This window comes from Aptenodytes patagonicus, chromosome 1 (genome assembly GCF_965638725.1).
Source record: "Aptenodytes patagonicus chromosome 1, bAptPat1.pri.cur, whole genome shotgun sequence".
Classification (NCBI taxonomy): Eukaryota; Metazoa; Chordata; class Aves; order Sphenisciformes; family Spheniscidae; genus Aptenodytes; species Aptenodytes patagonicus.
Window position 1 is genome coordinate 163,800,489 of NC_134949.1, and position 18,477 is coordinate 163,818,965.

Below are 18,477 nucleotides of genomic sequence, written 5' to 3' on the forward strand. Positions count from 1 at the left end.
GGGAACCTTAATGTGATATAAACTGTTCACATCCAAAGCTGTCTAAAAAGCAAGGATTCCAGTTCAAGGTTTCTTGGTTTTGTTTTTGTTTTTTTCCCAGATTTAATTTGTAACCATGTTGAATAAAATGAATTAAGTTACCTATTTTCTTAGAGTGCCTCATTGTAAGATAACAAAATCATTTATACTTGTATTTTTTTTCTGGGTTACATATGTCTTTAGTCAACTGACCAGCACCTAAAGATCTTTTTTTTAAGGCATCTAATTCTCCCTGAATAGTTAGGAAGTCTGGAGGGCAAACTGGAAAGTTTAGTACTTAAAAAGAAAAAATATCCTAGTAATTTTAGGGAAGTAAATATATATATATATATATATATATATATAAAAGCTGTTTCTATGTAGTAACAAGAATCTTACAGACCCCATCCACAGTGCTAAAGCTTAAATAGGAACTTTTTGCATAGTTTTCAAAGTTTTGTGTTCTTCATCTATTTAAAATCAGGAAAACATGTAGAGGAAAATTCTTTAATTTTGGTTGAAAGGCATATATTACCAGCTTACTGATTTACTTAGTAGCTTGTGAATACAAGATAATTTTTAATTCTGCTTTGGTTTGTTTGTTTGTTTGTTCATTTGGTTTTTTTAAGTTATGTCAGTGTAGATTCCTATGATTCACATACAAAAGGACATACAGCTAGGTGACTGTAATAATGTCCTGCTTCAGGAGGCTCTTGATAGAGGTGGTGATCTATACAGAGGAAGACCACTGGAACATAGCTTGCTAGCAGGATGTGGGGAATGTATGTTACTTTCTAAATAAATTCAATGGCTTTGTGGATATGGAGCGTTTACTGGCCTGGATGTGCACGATCTGCCCATGATATCTTTATGCCCTGATTTTCACTAGAGAGCAATGAAGGCATACAGAAAGCAATGAGCTCCTATAGATCTCCTGGGCTGGGTGACTGTGGGGCTCCGGACTCCACCCAGAAGCAGACCTACCCCTTGCTTAGACACAGGCAGGCGGTCTCCAGATAGATATTTGGCTGCCTCTCTGGTGTGAAATTAGGAGACTGTGGGCCATGAAATACATTGATAAGAAATATTAACACTTTAAAGGTGATTCTTTCCTCTTCTTACTTGTTGGCAGTATTCTGAAAATGTTAGTTTTTCCAAAATAATGACTTCAGATGCACTTGGTTTTGACTGTTCTGAACTAGTAAAATCTTACAATTATGGATCATAACTGAATGCTGTCTGAGCAGTAAAAGCATAGTGCTTTATCTTCTAATCGTCTTCGAAATATTGACTTAGTGTCTGTGAATGGTCATCATCACTACAGGATAAACCAGAAAGGCTGTGTTAATGAAGTTTGATCAGCAGCTGTGGATGCTTGTGTTTGAAGAGCCTACCTTTATATGAGAGTCAGTATGTTCAGACTTACTGCCAGCATGTTTTTTAGACAAAAGGAATCAGCTTTTCTGTCACATGCTTTCATTAAGTATTTTTGGGAGTTCACTCCCTGACAATTACTTAATACATTTGCAATTACGTATTAGAAAAGATGGCTACATATTGGGGAATTTGTTCTAATCTGAGCAAACTTGCTCAGAAGGAAAATGATGTGCGTTAGACTTTCACAGCTTCTGTGAGAGGTGAGTACATGTCATTGTATTATTGTCTTAATTAAAATTTTTGTAAATCTCACAGGATAAATAGTATAAAAACACTGGGACATCAAAATAAATACATAAAATCACCTTTTTTCCTCTGTTTTTCAGTAGTACAATAGTACCTATGTTACACACATGTTTGTCCCAGTTCTTTTCAGAAAATACAAGTTCCTCCATGCAGGTCACCTCAATAGCTGATCCTTTTATAAGAGCTGTCTGCCTTGTGTGTGCTATTGATAATAACTTTTAAACTCAGAGTTGCCTACATTTCCCCAGCTTCTTTTTTAAAAGGGAAAAAATTGCAGCTCTTTCATCAAGTTAGTCAGCAAGTAATTTTAAGCTTTATCTTAATTAGTTCAATAAAGGTTAAACCATATGACAGTATAGATAAGGTTTGATAATTACACATTTAATTTGGGAAAAAGAAGTATTCCCAGTGGATGAAATTACTAGGACTTTTCCATTCCTCTTCCTTGACATTATGCCTATTTCACTCAAACTGAGTATATCACCAGCTGGAGAAATGTGGAAAAATAGCTTCCATAGGCTAATATAATTAGCTATCTAGGGCCATGCAAAAACAACTCCCAAAAACCAGGGAAAAGTCATGTGACAATATCTACCAAAGCAGCAGATATATTCACTCATAAAACCAGACCAAACTGAACCAAACCAAATATTCCTTCTTGACAGATTTTATGTCAGTTCCATAAATCTGGTACAAATCAATTGATTTCCATAGAAATATTTCTGGTTTAAGAAGGTATAAATGAATTAAGACCCAAGAAGTAGCATTTTAAGATGCTCAGTTGCAATGTGTCTTAAAACCATCCCATTCTCATGGTTCTGTAGAAGCAGTAAAATAAATCAGAATAAGCAGCGCAAGCAATTTGAGTTCAGTTTCCATTTTATGCTATTTCAGTCAAGGCCAAATTCCAATTATCCTTAATAATTAAGTAGCTTCAGCACTAAAAGGTTCTAACCTTCAACAAGGGAATCGTTCTACGACTTCCAGCAAAGGGCAACTTTCTATTGACCAGCTATCGATTAGGCTTTCTGTGTTCTTGCAATGTGAGATTGCTAACAATGCAATGATTTATGGGATAGTTGAATACCTTTTTGTTCTTCAGGAATGAAAAACAGCAATGGAAATACATTTTTATCTGCTCATATTAGAAGGGTTTTAGATACTAATTCAGATATTATTAATGAAAGTCTTAATGTATATTTTATTGGTTCCAAACCCATTCCTGAACCCTTTTCTTCTTTTTAACACCTTTCCTTCTTTTCAGCAAAAAATCATGGCATTCAAATAGGTTAAAAATTCTTGAGAATCCTGAATTTTCACAGATAAGTGTGGGAATGGACCAAAACTAAGTTATTCCCCCCACTTACAAAAAACCCAAAGACACAGAAGCTCTCAATCTGTGTTAAAGAAATGGGAAAATCTGTGGTAAGGACCAAATAATTTTTATCCAAAATGATAAAAGGCTAAATATTCTTAATATACTTTTGCTGATATTGGAAACTGTTTTCATTTTTGCAATACAGTAATATTATAATATAACTAGCTATACCATTTTATGCAACTTCCTTCCTCTCTGTTTTCAAAATTTACAAAAAGAACACTCTTTTAAAGATCCTTAATGCTCCTGGGTTGTCCCTAAGAGTGTTTACTTTGACCATACTCCTTCAGAGACATAATACCTCAAACTGCATAAAATACCCTGATTTTTTACCGTCTAATTCTATGTCTGTCAATAGGTAAAAGAAGGCTGAAAATAATTCTTTCTGTTCAAATAGGTATCTGACACAACAAAATAATCACTGTAATATATGATCAGTATTAGTTTATAATAAGTGCTGCTATGAAATTACTCCCATTATAGGCATTCATTTCTACAATCAGCAGGTGATAATCATTCAGTTCTGAACCTGACATACTACAACTGTCATCATAAGACACTTTTAATCATTATATGAATGAACATTTAATCAGGTAGCTGCATATAATTACTTTTTGAATACACACACAATTAAATTCAAAATCTCAAAGAGAAACTTTACAAAGTACTAGATGATTTTGGAGAAGTAGGTACCAAATAAACACCATTAAATGAGTTCAGAAACCTAACCTCTCAGCTCGATTAATTTTAATCTGGCATAAGCATAGATTCTATTACCCTTACATGTGATAAAGAGCATCTTTCCTCTGTGAAAACACATTTTAGTGAGAAAAGCATTAAATGGTATATGAATAGAAAACTTAATCCACAGTAAATAATTTAAAACAGTTTCTTGACTTCTCTCTCTTCTCAAAAAAAAAAAAAGGTCAATTAACTACACAGATTTAGTATTAGTCTGCAAAACATTCAATTTCACACAAGAATATCATAGTGTTTGTCTTTGATGACTAGGAATGGGGGCTGACAGATAATTCTTTCATCCAACAGCTGCTGCTTGAAAGATTTGTCCCCGGTATAATCTCTATTTCCTGTGGAAATCACAGCATACTTGACCGGAGTGCTATTATTTCTATCAGGGAGGAGAAACTGGCTTTGAGTCAGTCAACAAGTTTTGTAAGTGTTTGTCTACCAGAATTACCACTTCTTATGGACAGTTGTGAATAATTTCTGCTGTGTAGAATATCACTCAGTACCTTTAAATTGTATGTTCAGGTGTTATTCATTAAAAATTGAATTAGGGAAAATGATAGACTTATTGCAAAATACCTGGAAGGAGGACACAAGGGATGTTTTTACATTAAATGTAGCACTTCTCAAAAATTCTTGATAACATGAGAAATCTTAAATTCAAGAGGCAAGAAGACTAGAAGAAAAGTGCTGTCATGCAGAAGAATAACAAAAAGCCTGTCTCTTAACTTTGACAGTTGCTTATTGTTGTTCTTATTTTCTTCCTTTCTCTAAGTGGGCTAACGTGCTCCTCCCATTTTGCATCACATAGATTCTTTCCAACTTTGAAGATGCTCATAGGGGAATAAGTCACTTGCAAAATATTGGTGGAAATAATTTGGGCAGTCCAGAGGTCTTTTTTTTGTTGTTTTTTCTGAGATAGTCAGAATCTGTCTGTATTCTTAAACAACCTATCTTCCACAAGATTCCTTCATTCTTATCCCATGATAACCTACATCAGACATATTTTAGCGCACTTCCTGTGTCTTCTGGAGTAAGACAACTCATTCCTTTAAAATTAACCCTAGGTGAATTTCTGGGAAAAGCTTTTTCTAGAGATCTCTTTCAATAGGCAGCATGGATTACACTGTGCTGGGTTTACCTCTTTTCTTGCTTAACATTATTCTAATGTTATCCCACTTATTTTATAGTTATGCATTCATACATACCATTTATGCTGTAAAAAATCCAATCCAGTATGCTGCAACACAGACCTCTCATTACTACAGATACTTTGAATGGTCTTTGGTGAGCTGATTATACGGGTGGCTCTGGATGTTAGGCAGTGTTTTGATTGTTTAGAGCTCAACAACTGTGATGATGATATGGTCAAGTGTTTATGGGTAAGGATGAGGGCGAAAGCAAACAAGGCAGATATCCTGCTGGGAGTCTGTTATAGACCACCCAACCAAGATGAAGAGGCAGATGAAGCATTCTACAAGCAGCTGGCAGAAGTCTCACAATCGCTAGCCCTTGTTCTCATGGGGGACTTCCACTTCCCAGACGTCTGCTGGAAATACAACATGGCAGAGAGGAAACAGTCTAGGAGGTTCCTGGAGTGTGTGGAAGACAACTTCCTGACACAGCTGGTAAGGGAGCCTACCAGGGGAGGTGCCTCGCTCCACCTGCTGGTTACAAACAGAGAAGGACTGGTGGGAGATGTGGTGGTCGGAGGCCGTCTTGGGCTCCATGAAATGGTAGAATTCTCGATTCTTGGTGAAGTAAGGAGGGGGGCCAGCAAAACCGCAACCATGGACTTCCGGAGGGCGGACTTTGGCCTGTTCAGGACGCTGGTTGAGAGAGTCCCTTGGGAGACAGTCCTGAAGGGCAAAGGGGTCCAGGAAGGCTGGACGATCTTCAAGAAGGAAGTCTTAAAGGCGCAGGAGCAGGCTGTCCCCATGTGCTGTAAGAAGAACGGGCGGGGAAGACGACCAGCCTGGCTGAACGGGGAGCTCTTGCTGGGACTCAGGAAAAAAAGGAGAGTTTACCACTTGTGGAAGAAGGGGCAGGCGACTCAAGAAGAGTACAGGGATCTCGTTAGGTCGTGCAGAGAGGAAATGAGAAAGGCAAAAGCCCAGCTAGAACGCAATCTGGCCGCTGTCGTTAAAGACAACAAAAAATGTTTTTACAAATATATTAATGACAAGAAGAGAGCCAAGGAGAATTTCCATCCTTTATTGGATGCAGGGGGGGACATTGTCACCGAGGATGAGGAAAAGGCTGAGGTACTCAATGCCTTCTTTGCCTCAGTCTTTAACAGGCAGACCAGTTATCCTCAGGGTATTCAGCCCCCTGAGCTGGAAGACAGGGATGGCGAGCAGGATGAACCCCCCATAATCCAAGAGGAAGCAGTTAACGACCTGCTACGCCACCTGGATGCCCACAAGTCTATAGGGCCAGATGGGATCCACCCAAGAGTGCTGAGGGAGCTGGCAGAGGAGCTCGCCAAGCCACTCTCCATCATTTATCAGCAGTCCTGGTTAACAGGGGAGGTCACGGACGACTGGAGGCTTGCCAATGTGACGCCCATCTACAAGAAGGGCCGGAAGGAGGATCCAGGGAACTACAGGCCTGTCAGCCTGACCTCGGTGCCGGGGAAGATTATGGAGCGGTTCATCTTGAGGGCGCTCACAAGGCATGAGTGGGACAACCAGGGGATCCGGCCTAGCCAGTACGGGTTCATGAGAGGCAGGTCCTGCTTGACCAACCTGATCTCCTTCTATGACCAGGTAACCCGCCTAGTGGAGGAGGGAAAGCCTGTGGATGTGGTCTACCTGGACTTCAGTAAGGCCTTTGACACTGTCTCCCACAGCATTCTCCTTGAGAAACTGGTGGCTCACGGCTTAGACAGGTGTACCCTGCGCTGGGTAAAAAACTGGCTGGACGGCCGGGCCCAGAGAGTTGTGGTGAATGGAGTTCAATCCAGTTGGCGGCCGGTCACGAGCGGTGTTCCCCAGGGCTCAGTGTTGGGGCCGGTCTTGTTCAAGATCTTTGTCAATGACCTGGATGAGGGGATCGAGTGCACCCTCCGTAAGTTTGCAGACGACACCAAGCTGGGCGGGAGTGTTGATCTGCTGGAGGGTAGGAAGGCTCTGCAGAGGGACCTGGACAGGCTGGATCGATGGGCCCAGGCCAACTGTATGAGGTTCAAGAAGGCCAAGTGCCGGGTCCTGCACTTGGGCCACAACAACCCCATGTAGCGCTACAGGCTTGGGGAAGAGTGGCTGGAAAGCTGCCCAGCAGAGAAGGACCTGGGGGTGTTGGTCGACAGCCAGCTGAACATGAGCTGGCAGTGTGCCCAGGCAGCCAAGAAGGCCAATGGCATCCTGGCCTGTATCAGGAATAGTGTGGCCAGCAGGAGTAGGGAAGTGATCGTGCCCCTGTACTTGGCACTGGTGAGGCCGCACCTCGAATACTGTGTTCAGTTTTGGGCCCCTCACTACAAGGACATTGAGGTGCTGGAGCGTGTCCAGAGAAGGGCAACGAGGCTGGTGAAGGGTCTGGAGAACAAGTCTTATGAGGAGGGGCTGAGGGAACTGGGACTGTTTAGCCTGGAGAAAAGGAGGCTGAGGGGAGACCTCATCGCGCTCTACAAGTACCTGAAAGGAGGTTGTAGCGAGGTGGGTGTCGGTCTCTTCTCCCAAGTAACTAGTGATGGGACAAGAGGTAATGGCCTCAAGTTGCACCAGGGAGGTTTAGACTGGATATTAGGAAAAATTTCTTCCCCGAAAAGGTTGTCAAGCATTGGAACAGGCTGCCCAGGGAAGTGGTTGAGTCCCCATCCCTGGAAGTATTTAAAAGACGTGTAGATGAGGCGCTTAGGGACATGGTTTAGTGGGCATGGTGGTGTTGGGTTGAAGGTTGGACTCGATGATCTTAGAGGTCTTTTCCAACCCTAATGATTCTATGAGCCTATGATTATATGAAATTATGATATGGTATTGTCTAAAAACATTTACTGGGCTAAGTCAATGCCTCTATGTTAGCTAAGTTGGATATACTTGACTCTCTTTTTGGCACTGCCAGATGCATTTTAACTGACTAAAACTTTAGCCAATTATTTTGATGACTAAGGCTTTTGATTTGTATGATATATTTATATAAAAAGTAGGTATCTGTATATATACATATATCTCTCCATATAAATGTATGTGTGCCTGTGCATATGTATATACAACATTTGCAAACATTTGCTACAGTAAAGCTTCTGCTCTAAATTATTGCTGTTAAGTGTATGTCCTGCTGTTCTAAATAAAACTAAATTGAAGATGTTATTGATTTGCTGTTACAGATGTTGTTTGGGTCACTACAGATGTTTGTTCTCATTGACTATTTACTAGCTGTGTGGAACACCGCTTTGAGAAAATCGGTAGTGAAAAGGGCTTTACTATGTCAAAGGCAATTTCATAAGACCTTTATACATTTAAAATTGATTAAGATTACTAAAGAAAATTTCAGAAGTGTTAGCATTGCATTACCATTCCCGAAAATCTGGCTGAGCATGGGGTTTGTCCATTCTTATGAGAAGAGCAGTACCCTCGAGATTTAGATCTGAAAAAAGGGAAGAAAACTATAACTATGGATGCCTGTCATGCACTTTGAGGGTGCTTCAAAGAATACATTAACAGCTAAAACTGTATGTATACGGAGAACATAAATAACCACAGGATATCCATTGTGGGAAGGTCTCATTATTCAGTACTATTAAATGTCAAAGTTTCTGAGAAAATTAAATAAAAAGGTCTACTGATATGAACAGATAAACTGCAAGCCTTGTAAAATATATGAAATGGAACTCAGGGCAGAGCTAAGTGAAGAATTCTAATATAATATAAAGCACATTGCCATAAATCTTTTCAAGTTACTTACATCATAAAGAATTTACTTGCTTCTGACTGCTTGTTGCTCACTTCTGAATGTTTCTTCATCTTTCTGATTCCTAGCAGTAGTATTGAGAATCAACAGAAAATGAACCGTGAAGGCTCTGGGACCCAGGGGGAATGATGCGAGTAAAAGAGCAGCAAAAGAAATAACATCAGTGATATAATAACAACAGAACTCCATGCCTTCTGCTATAGATTCATACATCCTATGTTGTTTTATCTACTGACAACACAGCATATTCACATTTTTGGTCTTAGTTTAATAAATTGATCGATTACTCACTTTCTCTTCCTATTGATGCACCAAATATACCCAGCAATGTTATAAATTTTAGGCATAATCAATTGCAGCCATTTTGGAACACAGAACAGAGAAAATCATAGAATCATAGTTCCAAACCACTGTTTAATAATAAATGGAAGCTGTCTGATATATATCTAAATAAATGGATTTTTTTTTTCCATTTTTGGTAAAATAGGTGTCATTTTTATATTATTTACAAACTGGAATGGACTTTCATGCCCTTGAATTATCAGTGGTTGTGTTTCTTAATAAATTGCCAACATTATCATCTATTTCTTTAGCCTTGATGCATTTTTGTTAACTGAGAAAACTAGCATTCTCACTTTTGTCTTTGTGTCTCAAATTTAAAACATATTGTGTGACAATTTTACCAACATTGCCACATCTGATGAGTTTAAAACAGCAGAAGTGCCATCTATTCAAAGCAATAATTGGCATGTCCACTCTTTCAAGAACAGTATGTAATACAGGATATATGCAAGTTTTCTGGGTTTGTTTCTCTGATGCACAGTTAGACAGATGGACTTTACATTCAGTGTTTCTTTTGGTTTTGATAAGCACCACATTGGTGATTTGATAAGCACAAAATTTGGGATTTCTTAGGAAGTGTAAAGGACTTAAAAAGATTTAAACAATAATGTGTATATTATGTATAAATATACAATTTTTCTGACAAATATTGAAATCCATAATCTGCATTGCAGATTTTCCCAACAAATCAGAGAGAATGAAAATAAACTAAGGCAACCACAATAAGAATATTACTGAGAGACATGAATCTCTGGTATTAATTTTACCTATTCAGTGCTCAAACAGAGATGTGACGAGGGTGCTGCTGAAACCCAATACTATTTTTGTTTGGTTTTGCTAGCCTTTGGGGAGAGATATATAAATATATTAATTTCATAAATCTTAATAAAACATAAGAAATATCAGTAACTACCAATTAGACTTGGCATAGTTCTAGATGATACTAAATCTGGTTAGTACAAATAACTTATTATAAGTAACGAATTCTTCTGGTTAGTACAAAATTTGATACTAAATTTCCTAAACAAGAGCAATTGCTACAATTTTGGTTCAAAACTTTGTTTCTGTATCACAGGTGGACCTAAATAAAACAATATTTGTGTGTTGCAGCTCAATATTCAAATTCTCATTTATATATTTCTTCTGGGATTTCCTAATCATTCCTCAATCATAGAATCATCACATCATAGAATGGCTTGGGTTTGAAAGGACCCTTAAAGATAATTTTTAAAGATCCTTTCCAACCCAAACAATTCTATGGTAGTACAAAAGTATAATGAGCTGTAGCAATTGCCCTTATTTAGGAAATTTGGCATCAAATTTTGTACTAACATAGAATGGTTTGGGATGGAAATGACCTTTCCAACCCAAACAATTCTATGATTTAATGATTCTATCATCTAGTCCAACCACCCTGCCATGGGCAGGGACATATTTCACTAGATCAGGTTCCTCAAAGCCCCATCCAACCTGATTGTCGTGGTTTAAGCTCAGTTGGCAACTGAGTACCACACAGTCGCTCGCTCACTCCTCCCCCGCACCCAGTGGGATGGGGGAGAGAATTGGAAGAGTAGAAGTGAGAAAAACTCATGGGTTGAGATAAAAACAGTTTAATAATTGAAATAAAATACTACTAATAATAATAATAATAATGTAATAATAATAATAATACACAAAGCAAGTAATGCACAATGCAATTGCTCACCACCTGCCGACTGATGCCCAGCCAGTCCCCGAGCAGCGGCTCCCCCCGGCCAGCTTTCCCCAGTTTATGTACTGAGCATGACGTCACATGGTATGGAATGTCCCTTGGGCCAGTTTGGCTGTGCCCCCTCCCAGCTTCTTGTGCACCTCCAGCCTTCTCAGTCAGTAGAGCACAGGAAGCTGAAAAGTCCTTGACTGGTGTAAGCACTACCAAGCAACAACTAAAACATCGGTGTGTTATCAACATTATTCTCATCCTAAATCCAAAACACAGCACTGTACCAGCTACTAGGAAGGAAGTTAACTCTATCCCTGCCGAAACCAGGACAGTATCTACCCCTTATTCTATACCATCTATGTCATGCTCAAGTCCCATATTTTCCAGTACAGCTCCATTAATCACCACCCCTTTTCCTGTTGGTTTGTTTTTTGTTTTGCTTTTTTTTTTTTTAATATATATATACACACACACAGATATCATTCCCTTAGTCTATGGCCCATCCCTCTAAAACGTTTGTTGAGTTCATTTAGTCCATGACTTCGGGCTCCATCTGTCGCAATAATCTTCCAGGGCAGGAAAGATGGAGATGGTATGTGGTGTTGGATTGTTTCATGTTGAAGTCAGTTCTGGTACCATCATCACTGTGCTTTGCTTGGTTTCATCACAGTTGTTCTTCATTAGTCTGGGTGATTCTTATTGTAATATCATTAGTATAGCATATAATATTATGTAGTACTTAATATCACATAATTCAGATCATTGGCTATTCTCACCTAAAATCAAATCCCTTTGAGGCACACATCGGACTTCCCCATCCTCCCGCATTATCCACCAAGTGCACCCAGGTCCTTGAGCAAAAGCAATCCCACGGATGGGTTTGCCTTTGCCTGAGGCAGGAATAACCCAGACTGTCTTCCCCAGCATATTTCTTATGTGCACTACAGGGACTTCATTGCCACCTACAGTACGTAGAAGTTTTGACTGGGCAGGGCCTGCTCGATTGGCAGATCCTCTAGTGTTGACTAACCAGGTGGCCTTTGCTAAATGTGTATCCCAATGTTTGAACATCCCAGCACCCATTGCTCTCAGTGTAGTCTTTAACAGTCCATTGTATCGTTCAATTTTCCCCGAGGCTGGTGCATAGAATCATAGAATCATAGAATCATTGAGGTTGGAAAAGACCTCTAAGATCATCGAGTCCAACCTTCAACCCAACACCACCATGCCCACTAAACCATGTCCCTAAGCGCCTCATCTACACGTCTTTTAAATACTTCCAGGGACGGGGACTCCACCACTTCCCTGGGCAGTCTGTTCCAATGTTTCACCACTCTTTCAGTAAAGACATTTTTCCTTACATCCAATCTAAACCTCCCCTGCCGCAACTTGAGGCCATTTCCTCTCGTCCTATCACTTGTTACTTTGGAGAAGAGACCGACACCCACCTCACTACAACCTCCTTTCAGGTAGTTGTAGAGAGCGATGAGGTCTCCCCTCAGCCTCCTTTTCTGCAGGCTAAACAACCCCAGTTCCCTCAGCCGCTTCTCAGAAGACTTGTTCTCCAGACCCCTCACCAGCCTCGTTGCCCTTCTCTGGACACGCTCCAGCACCTCAACGTCCTTCTTGTAGTGAGGGGCCCAAAACTGAACACAGTATTCGAGGTGCGGCCTCACCAGTGCCAAGTACAGGGGCACGATCATGTCCCTACTCCTGCTGGCCACACTATTTCTGATACAGGCCAGGATGCCATTGGCCTTCTTGGCCACCTGGGCACACTGCCGGCTCATGTTCAGCCAGCTGTCGACCAACACCCCCAGGTCCTTCTCTGCTGGGCAGCTTTCCAGCCACTCTTCCCCAAGCCTGTAGCGCTACATGGGGTTGTTGTGGCCGAAGGGCAGGACCTGGCACTTGTCCTTGTTGAACCTCATATAGTTGGCCTGGGCCCATCGATCCAGCCTGTCCAGGTCCCTCCGCAGAGCCTTCCTACCCTCCAGCAGATCAACACTCCCGCCCAACTTGGTGTCGTCTGCAAACTTACTGAGGGTGCACTCGATCCCCTCATCCAGATCATCGATAAAGATCTTGAACAAGACCGGCCCCAAAACTGAGCCCTGGGGAACACCGCTCGTGACCGGCCACCAACTGGATTGAACTCCATTCACCACAACTCTCTGGGCCTGGCCGTCTAGACAGTTTTTGACCCAGCGCAGGGTACACCTGTCTAAGCCGTGAGCCACCAGCTTCTCAAGGAGAATGCTGTGGGAGACAGTGTCAAAGGCCTTACTGAAGTCCAGGTAGACCACATCCACAGCCTTTCCCTCCTCCACTAGGCGGGTTACCTGGTCATAGAAGGAGATCAGGTTGGTCAAGCAGGACCTGCCTTTCATGAACGTATTTTCAAAAAAGTAACAATATTTCTGAGACTTATAGAACTTCCTTCATCATAATTTTATGCTGAGTAAAAAAGGGTAGGTTATTTACCTGAATTACTTACCCTTTTTATTCAGTTAGATGACCCATCCCATATGATACAGAATTACGTATCAGGAGTACACTAGTATTTTTAAAATAGCTGATGATTTTTTCAAAGGTCTCTTATCCCATTTTCTCCTTAATAATAATGGAACTAAAGAGTCATACTAACACATATTAATTCTCAAAAAAAAAAAAAAAAAAAAATTTGTGGTTATTTTATTCTAACAGCTCTTGAGGTTCTCCTTTAAACAATGATGATATTTCCTTTGTCCTTTGTCTGCAGTTAAGTAACAATAAGCAAAATTAATATGATTCAACCCTATTAAACTTTGACATGTTCCAATTTTTCATACTCCAACAAATTCAAGATGATAAAAAGTAAAGGAAGCACTTTATTTCTATGTATTTTGCAACTGATAGTAATATGATACTATACCTAAGTAGGTAGTAACTCTATGGAGTTATGGATTGTTAGTTTTCTCTGAAAGACTTCAGTAGGCTATAGATGTAGATATTTTTAATTCCTTAGTGACCAGTTTGGCTATCCAAGGAAAATGTAAACTTTTATGCCAGTGTTGATTTCTGGTGAAGTGGAACTACCAGTCATATTTCTTTTATGATGTGAACCAATTTAAAAACCTTCTCTATAATAAAGAAGTCTAACAAAACAGAGATGCTTTGTCCTGAAAAAACTCAGCCAAGTTTGAAGGATGGAGAGAAATATTCTTGTGAGAGATTAAAGCTACAGAAATAGAAAAAGAGAATATTAAATGTTTGATTATTTTTCAGAAGGTTTTCATCTGATTTACATTTGTTACTGCTTCCAGTAATTGTAGATTTGTGTTTTAATGACTATAATTAATACCTGATCTTATGTTTTTCCAAACATGCATGAACTAATTTTTGGTCAGTATCACACTAATTTACTATATGCCCTCTGTCTGCGGAAAGATTTATAATATTTCATTACACCCATGGAGAAAATGCTGATTAAGTCCTCCCAAAGGGGACAAGTTTCACTTACAAAGAATTATGTGACATAAACTATTATAACAAAGAAATAAAATGGCTGGTCCAAAATGAAGCCCAGGATTGCATGGTGGACAGGAGGTCACTACCCTAATGGGTATGTAGAGAAAGAAAGAAAATAAGAGGAATGAGTATCAGGAAATTTCATTTTGGAATGATAACCTTATTTGACCCCCAACCTCTTCTGAACGTTCCCACAGATCTATTCTGAAATGCCTAAAAGGCACAGTTCATAAATGAAAACTAAAAGGAAATGTCAAAGAAGAACTATTTCAGGTGTTACTGGTATAATAGAAGAATAAGGGATCAAATGAGTTGTGGACAAAGTCATCCAGGAAAAAGCACTGAACATGAATTGAATAAAACCACCACAGAAAAAGTCAGTTGCATTATTAAGGAGATACATTAACAAATGCATTGTGAACTATGAATAGATGAAAAAATACAAATTCTCAGAGTAATGAAACAAAAAATATTGTTGGAGGCCAGGTAGGCAGAACCAGATACTGATGTTTTAGAAAGAAATTTTCAAGATAGTCCCCACGACATGGTGTCATATAGCATTGTTTTTAGTTTGTGAATTCTCATAGAATATTTTTACAGATTTCAAGACAGCTTTCACTGTTTTACGCTATGCAAATTGCAAACATTATGTTTTCCATGGATATCTCAACTTACCTGACTGGAGTAGCTTAAAAAAAAAAAAAGAAAAAAAGGCTCTGAAAATTAATTTCAGAAAACCAGAATGAATATACTGTCTTAATGTTACAGGAAGACTGTGTATTTCCAATGCTAGAAAACAAGGATATGTATTTTCCCATTGATTTCCTCCCTTGTCCCAAACCAGCTATTCAAGATAATTAGTGTACAGAGTAATTGTAGACTATAAATGTTTATAGCCAGGGAAGTAAACTAGCAATTAATGATAGCACAGGTGTGAAAGGAAGTTGAGTGAACTTACAGGGGAGCTATGCTGGAAATATACAATTTATGTTTTCCTTAAAATATGACAGTGTATTTAGGGAGGTCTAGAAGTAAAGTCAAGTATACATGCACCAAAAACCCCAAACAAACAAATAACCAAGACAAGGCTGAAAGAGTCAGGAAGGAATTTATCAGTAATACCATTCTGGAAGAAAGCTTTTTGTGCCCTTGAGTTGCATTTCAGATTGTCTGAATGAGGCAGTACCCTTTAGGAAACCAACTTAGGTCTGACACAAAGCAGCATAAATAAAATTAGGGGTGAAGGCTGTCACAGAAACTTAGTCTTGGTTATGTTGATATTTCAGATGCACAAAGACATCCACCATTAATAAAAGTTAACATATTGAGCCCCTTCCTCCCTAAAAGAAGTGGGGCATAGTTTTATAGTGATAATTACTGTTCGAAAACAAGAACCAGGAGTAAATGTTGTTCTCTTCCTTCTTTCTGTTGATAAGACAGGAGTTGGCCTAACAGTTAGACTTTGTTTGGAGGCACAGACACCACCTTTTCAAAAAAAGCAAAATTTTTATTACCTCGTAGGAATTAATGGATTAGATCTGGATGGCACTCACAACTCGACAGAGCTTCCTAGAGATCTAGTAGGTCTGGTTCCCTATTGTGTGGAAGGAACACAGAGGGTCCCCCTACTTCCACAGAATTTGTAATCTTTACGTTTAATATAATCACAGACAAAAAGTCTGAAAAATAGACTTCATACATATCAAGAGTCTCACAGATACATGCCAGACAAATTGCTAAAGGAGTTGTCTATATTGGTATTAAGCTTGACATAGAAAAGACCATTTTTTAATTCATAAAGGTACTTCTTGAGTCTTAATTAATTTGTTTTAAAATGACATATAATTTACATAGTTTATGTAAAACACAGAAAGAAACAAGAAAAAGGACTGCACAGAGCTGTACAATTTACTCTGGCACAAAGGTCACTGTAGCTCATTCATTACTGGGGAGCCAAAAGTGCTTTTCTACCTATTTTTTCCTCTCAGAGAAAAGATTCAGAGAACCACTTTGGGGGAAAAACAAGAAAGGGAAAAAAAAAAAAAAAAGAAAGATTTCTTTCTAAATAATTAAAATGCATTTATTCAAGGCACTATTCAGATGAACAGTGTTCTCCTATTAAAAAACTGTATACAGCCATTTCATTCAAAAGAGAATATTCTTTTGGACATATATATTTGCAATTGCATCTGTTTTGTTTTGCAAAGGTTCTGCATATATACCAAAATATTCAATTGAATCAATATCTTCAGTATTCGGCTTCAATCAATTGTGAGATAGTGAGTTAAAAGCAATTTTCTATACTAGCTTAAAACTTTGTTTCTGCAACTTTTTTATTACAAGAGAAAACTAAGGAAGTTAACTGTTTTTTAATACTGTTATGAAATTCTCATTAAGTATTTTCTGTAACTATTTATTAAACTGTTAAAAGAAAGAATATATTAGACATACTTTTATGCCTTCAGGCTAATCACATTCCAATTAAAATTAAGCATTTAGAAGACATTTAATCTCTACAACTACTTTATGAGCCGCTTATGTTGCAATATACGCTTCACCACACTGGTCCTGGTAGAATTACAACATTACTTCAAATGCCCCAGAGGTAGCCTGAGGCAAAACCTCTTGCTTTTCCCTCTACTGTTGTAATCCTTTTCTTATATATGACTTACTGTGAGCTACTTAAATGTATCTGGCTTCAGATATTCCAGTTGCTTGTTCACACATCTTTGAGCAATACTGCTGCATTGTCAAGCCCAGCTAAATGAAGCTTTATATGGGGAAGATTCATTAGTCTTCTTTATTTTACTAGGTAAATGATTGACTGCATTAAGAGCTTAGAATGAAGCTTTATAGCTTGTAGTACTTGAAGAAAGGAAAAGTGGAACAGCTGTTATAAACAGCCATGCCAGATTTAGTGCAGTGAAATAAAAATCTAGGCAGAGAGAGGGGGGGAAAATAAGGTTGCTTTCTCCTTTATTACAACACACATTATGTGGTAAAATAATCTCTTTAGCTGAATGTGGAATTAGGGAAATTAGAAGCCAGAAATTGTGGAATTTCTAGCTTCTCTTTCTGAAGTAGTCAGCATAACCAAAGAAACTGAGCAAGAAAGTATAGTAATGAATCAGAAGACCTTTTCCTAGAATATTAAGATGTGGAAAAGGAATTAATTTGAAAGTAATTAGAACAATGATGACAGAACACATTTAAATTTAGTGTTATGCAGAAGAAGGGAAAAAAACCCCTATCATTACTATTGTACTTGGAAAAAATCATCATGAATGCTCACATTTAGGATACGTGCAAAAATGTGGTATAAAATTTAACTTAAACAATTATTTTTTATTGTCTTTACCTCCCTCATCAGCCATGACTTAATACTGAAACAAAAGTATACTTACAGTCAATAAATAATAACAAAAGATTTTCAACTTTATTGTATTTTTTCAACAAAATAAAATTCTCTGACAATGTCAAATATTTAATGGTTGCTTTTTTGTTATATGCAGTTATCATGATCAGAAAATTCTAATGAAATTGGGTTAGAAAGCACCTTCAGTGCCTTCTACATTGTTTCTCTGTCTAACATTTTATCAATTAAATAATTCTTAATGCTTTCTGCAGCTTTTCTTAAAAAGTTCCAAGAATGAACATTCAGCAATCTAAGTAAGTGATCTATTTTAGTGCCACTAAAATCCTTCCACTTACTTTGTTTTTCCTAATATCTAGTTTAAATCTCCCTCACTGTTATATATGCCCATTACTTCTTGTCCTAACCTCATTGGCCCCGAAGAACACATTTCCTCTCTCTTTGCCACAAAGATTTACAAGTTTATAGCTTAGAATTCTCCTTAAGCAGAAAGAATTAAGCCAGCTCTTTCAGTCTTTCCTTAGCGGCTAGATATTGAAATCTCAGATCATTCTTGCTTCTCTTGCTTCATTGCGGTCATCAGAAACATTGCCATGCCCCAGATAAAACATGCCAGAACTAGAAGCAAAGTGTTCTTGATGAAAAGGATGTATCTTTCATATGAGATCAGCTGAATCCAGGATCTAAGGATTTCACTAAAGTCAGAGTCCTTATTAGCAAATTTAGCACATCTTGAACTGTCCTATAGCACTGAGGCCAGCTGATACAGAAGTGACTGTGATAGCAATATTGAACCTTTTTATGCGCAAA